Source organism: Triticum aestivum, chromosome 7B (genome assembly GCF_018294505.1).
Source record: "Triticum aestivum cultivar Chinese Spring chromosome 7B, IWGSC CS RefSeq v2.1, whole genome shotgun sequence".
Taxonomy (NCBI): Eukaryota; Viridiplantae; Streptophyta; class Magnoliopsida; order Poales; family Poaceae; genus Triticum; species Triticum aestivum.
In genome coordinates this window covers 286,149,969-286,155,945 of record NC_057813.1, presented here as the reverse complement: position 1 = coordinate 286,155,945, position 5,977 = coordinate 286,149,969, and positions in this window count along the sequence as shown.

Below are 5,977 nucleotides of genomic sequence, written 5' to 3'. Positions count from 1 at the left end.
ATTCTCCTTCTGTTTTGAGTAAGCTTGCGACACCTAAACCTGCTACTGCTATGAATTCTGATATGTCGCATGTTATTGATGATGCCACTTCTGCTATGCATGATACTTATGATGAAACTACTTCTGTGCGTGATACTACTTTGCCATTAGGTGAATTTCTTGATGAACAACTTGCTAGGGTTAGAGAGAATGAAATTATTGAAGATGCTATTATTGATGATAGTGATGATGAAAGTTCTCCCCCTGATTATGAATTACCTGTTGTTCCTGAGGGTTATGTTATGGATGAGGAAGCTGCTAGAGCTATCTTTGCTTGCAAAGATAGATATGATCTTAAGAAAGTTATTAGCTAAATGGAAGCAGCAATCTCTTAATGCTAGAATGAAACCTGACCCTGCTTTTGCTACTTCACCTATCTGTGTTACTGATAAGGATTATGAATTCTCTGTTGATCCTGAAATAATTACTTTGGTTGAATCTGATCCTTTTTATGGCCTTGAATCTGAAACTGTTGTGGCACATCTTACCAAGTTGAATGATATAGCCACCCTGTTTACTAATGATGAGAAGTCTCGCTATTATTATATCCTTAAGATATTTCCGTTCTCATTAAAGGGTGATGCTAAGACTTGGTTTAATTCTCTTGATCCTGGTTGTGTGCGTAGTCCCCAGGATATGATTTATTACTTCTCTGCTAAATATTTCCCTGCTCATAAGAAACAAGCTGCCTTGCGGGAAATATATAATTTTGTGCAAATCAAAGAAGAGAGTCTCCCACAAGCTTGGGGGAGGCTTCTCCGATTACTTAATGCTTTGCCTGATCATCCTCTTAAGAAAAATGAAATACTTGATATCTTTTATAATGGACTAACCGATGCTTCCAAGGACTACTTGGATAGTTGTGCTGGTTGTGTTTTCAGGGAAAGAACAGTCGACGAAGCTGAATTACTATTGAATAATATGTTGACTAATGAAAATAATTGGACTCTTCCTGAGCCAATTCCTGAGGCAATTCCTGAACCAATTGAGCCAACTCCTGAGCCTATTCCTAAACCCACTCCGAAGAAGAGAGGTGTTCTATTTCTCAGTCCTGAAGATATGCAAGAGGCAAAGAAATCAATGAAAGAAAAAGTTATTAAAGCTGAAGATGTTAAGAATTTACCACCTATTGAAGAAATACATGGTCTTAATATACCGCCTGTTGAAGAAATACATTGTCTTGATAACCCGACACAGGTAGTAAAGGTAAATTCTCTCTATAGATATGATAAAGTTGAAATCCCTCTACTAAATTTCATAGCCCATGCTTAGATGAATTTGATGACTTTATGGCTAGACAAGAAAGTTTTAATGCTTATGTTGGTAGAGAATTAAAGAATAATGCTTTCGAGATAGGACGCTTGAGTGATTATATGGCTAGAGTTAAAGGTGAACTTAAACTCATTAGCAAATATGCTTCTATGGTTGCCACTCAAGCTGAGCAAGTACTTAAAGCTCAAAATGATTTGCTCGATGAATTAAATAATAAAATGACTTTGCTGTTAGAGTGGCTACTAGAACTGGTAGAATGACTCAGGAACCTTTGTATCCTGAAGGCCACCCTAAGAGAATCGAGCAAGATTCTCAGAGAAATAATTTAGAGGCACCTAGTTCTTCTAAAAAGAAGAAAAAGAAAAACGATAGGACTTTGCATGCTTCTAGTGAACCTGTTGTAGACACACCTGAGAATCCCAATGATATTTCTATTTCTGATGCTGAAACACAATCAGGTGATGAACATGAACCTAGTGATAATGTTAATGATAATGTTCATGTTGATGCTCAACCTAGCAAAAATAATGATGTAGAGATTGAACCTGCTGTTGATCTTGATAACCCACAATCAAAGAATCAACGTTATGATAAGAGAGATTTTGTTGCTAGGAAGCACGGTAGAGAAAGAGAACCATGGGTTCAGAAACCCATGCCCTTTCCTCCTAAACCATCCAAGACAAAGGATGATGAGGATTTTGAGCGCTTTGCTGAAATGATTAGACCTATCTTCTTACGTATGCGCTTAACTGATATGCTTAAAGTAAATCCTTATGCTAAGTATATGAAGGATATCATTACAAATAAAAGAAAGATACCGGAAGCTGAAATTTCCACCATGCTTGCTAATTACACTTTTAAGGGTGGAATACCAAAGAAACTCGAAGATCCCGGGGTACCAACTATACCATGTTCCATTAAAAGAAATTATGTTAGAACTGCTTTATGTGATCTTGGAGCCGGTGTTAGTGTTATGCCTCTCTCTTTATATCGTAGACTTGAATTGAATAAGTTGACACCTACTGAAATATCTTTGCAAATGGCTGATAAATCAACTGCTATACCTGTCGGTATTTGTGAGGATGTGCCTGTTGTGGTTGCAAATGTCACTATCTTAACGGACTTTGTTATTCTTGATATTCCCGAGGACGATAGTATGTCGATTATCCTTGGTAGACCCTTTTTGAATACTGCAGGGGCTGTTATTGATTGCAACAAAGGCAATGTCACTTTTCATGTTAATGGTAATGAGCATACGGTACACTTTCCGAGGAAACAATCTCAAGTTCATAGCATCAATTCTATTGGAAAAGTTCCAACTATCATTATTGGAGGTTTTGAATTTCCTCTTCCTACTGCCAAGAAAAAGTATGATATTCTTATTGTTGGGGATGTTCATATCCCCTTTGAGGTAACCTAGTGTTATTCGAAATTTCTCCGGTTCCGTGTTATTCGGAATGAGCTTGTTAACAAGACTTGATCAACCTTGTTAGTGGATTCATTTTGATGATCATGAGATGGATGAAACTAGAAGGCACAACCTTCTGTACCCTCTTTTTACTTTCTGTTATTTAGAATAAATAAAGAAAAAATAGTATTATCTGTCTGTTTTCTGAATTATCCGTGCAATAAAAAAATATCCCGAAAATAAAAGTGCTCCAAATGCCCTGGAAATTTAGTATGATTTTTTATGGAATATTTGAGGATTTTAGGCACTAAAAATACTGCAGGAGGGGCAAGCACCTGGCCACGAGGGTGGAGGGCGCGCCCACACCCCCTGGGCGCGCCCCTTGTCTCGTGGGCCCATGGTGGCCCCCCTCCACTTATGCCAGCACCCACACACTCCATCTTCTTCCCAAAAAAATCCCCATCCAGCTCAAGCACGAGTTCTAGCTCATTTTGCTGCGATTTTCGATCTCCTTGCTCAAAGCTCCATTCACAAAACTGCTTTGGGATATTGTTGCTTGGTATGTGACTCCTCCATTGGTCCAATTAGTTTTTGTTCTAGTGCTTTATTCATTGCAAATTTTTGCTGCATAGGTGACCATGTTCTTGAGCTTGCATGTTAAATTTATGAGGTCCCAAGTAATTCTAATGCATGATATAGGCTCTAGGCATTTGTAGGAGTAGTTGCTACCAATCTTGTTTAGTTTTATTCACTTTTATTTTGAAGTTACTAAAATTTCAGAAATTTTTCAGAAAAAGAAATATGTCTAGGAGAATGTACCAAGGTGGTTCCTCAATAAAGAAAGGACCCAGGATTGCTATGCATGAGCAAGACGATGAACTACCGAGGGACGCAGAAGTTCGAGCTTGTGAGTGGCCATCAGATGATTTTATGGTCAAAGCAGGCTTTAAGGAGGAATTTGATGCATATGTGCATAATGCCTGGAGGACTTCTTACAAGATACGTGTCCTCCGTACTATCAATTGACTGATTCATTCATGCGAAGGTTTAAGTATAAATGTTCACGTAATTCTCCGAGTGTCCTGTTTGATATCTATGATACATCTTATACCATGGACTTAGAGGATTTTACAACTGCTTGCAAACTTCCGCAGTGGGGCAATATTAATGATCCCCACAAATCTGAATTTAGAGACTTTCTTGCTAGTATTACTGTGGGAGAATCTAGGGATATAGCACAGGCTACCATAGGGAGCATTCATTTTCCTGCTATACATTATTTTGCTCTCTTCATTGGTAGATGCATTAACGGTAAAGATGAAGCATGTCATATGTGTGTGCCTGATCTTAGTGTCCTCAAGAGTGCCGTGTTAGGTGATAAAGATTACAACTTGGGGGCAATAGTTGCACGTAGGTTGCATAACAATGGTAGGCTGGAGATTTATCTGGAGGAATTTATGCGACCCGTGTGGCTAATTATCTTGGTATAGCCCCACGAGAGGGGGATATGGTGTGGCCTCCTGCTTATTTAGATTATGACGCTATGGTTAAACATCATTTTCTTAAGAGGAATGAACAATTCCTCCAGTATCGACTAATCTTTGACAGACATAGCGCTGTCCATGTTACTCTTCCTGCTCCTTTCCTTTCTGATTACCAGGCAAAAGGAAGATATGTTGTTACCAGGGAGGAAGCAGCTGAACACGAGGGTAGAGCGAAAGCGGCTCACCAACATGCCGCAGCTCAAGAAGCATTTGCTGCTGCATCTCAGTACGACCCCAGTTACAACTACGGATATCAGCCAGGCTACCCTTAGCAATAGACCAACTTAGGCCAAAAGCCTAAGATTGGGGGAGTACGTATTTCTCACCGACTTTACATTCATGTTCACACACTATTCTAGTTGTCGGTGCTCATACTCTTTCATTGTATTATCCATGCTAGTTTAATTTTCTTTTTCTAGCTTTCTTCTTGTGTGTTTGATAAACCTTAAGAAAAACCAAAAAAATTAGTTAGTTTAATTTCCATGCTTGTAGTAGAATTAAAATGAAAACCCAAAAAGATTTCTCGTTCTTCTTCTTACTTGTTGGGAGCTTTCCCGTGTAAATAGTTTTATTTTCTTTTCTTTCTTTGGGGTCGAGAGTAGAAGACCATATTGAAAATGTTTAGTGGCTCTCATATGCATGATTGTTGATTTAACTTAGAGCCCATATTACTTTGTCTTCTCTCTTGAGTTGAATGCTTGCAGATTCCATCTTAGTCCAATGCACGTGCACTATTATTATTATACACATCGTTCGGTCGTGCAAGTGAAAGGCAATAATGACGATATATGATGGACTGATTGAGATGAGAGAAGCTGGTATGAACTCGACCTCTCTTGTTTTTGTAAATATGATGAGTTCATCGTTCCTGATTCAGCTTATTATGAAGTAAACATATTTGCAATGACATTTAGAGATTATAGTTGCTTGTGCCATGCTTGATTAGCTATGAGTTATAATGGTTTACCTTGCGTGCCAACATGCTATTAAAATGATTATGATGTGGTATGATGGGATGGTATCCTCCTTTGAATGAATTGAGTGACTCGACTTGGCACATGTTCACGCATGTAGTTGAAACAAATCAACATAGCCTTCATGATATTTATGTTCATGGTAGATTATATCCTACTCATGCTTGTACTCGGTGTGAATTAATTTTAATGCATGTTCATGACTGTTGTCACTCTCTCAGTTGGTCGCTTCCCAGTCTTTTGCTAGCCTTCACCTGTACTAAGCGGGAATACTGCTTGTGCATCCAAACTCCTTAAACCCCAAAGTTGTTCCATATGAGTCCACCATACCTTCCTATATGCGGTATCTACCTGCCGTTCCAAGTAAATTTGTATGTGCCAAACTCCAAACCTTCAAATGAAATTCTGTTTTGTATGCTCGAGCAGCTCATGTTTCAACTAGGGCTGCCTATATCTTCCATGCTAGGTGGGTTATTCTCAAGAGGAGTGGACTCCGCTCCTCATTCACGAGAAAGGGCCGGTAACCGGGATGCCCAGTCCCATGATCCAAAAAGATCAAAGCAAATCAAATAATTAAACAAAACTCCCCCAGGGTTGTTGCTAGTTGGAGGCACTCGTTTTTCGAGCAAGCCATGGATTGATGCTTGTTGGTGGTGGGGGAGTATAGACTTTTACCATTCTGTTTGGGAACTGCCTATAATGCATGTAGTATGGAAGATATAGCCATCCCATAGTTGTTG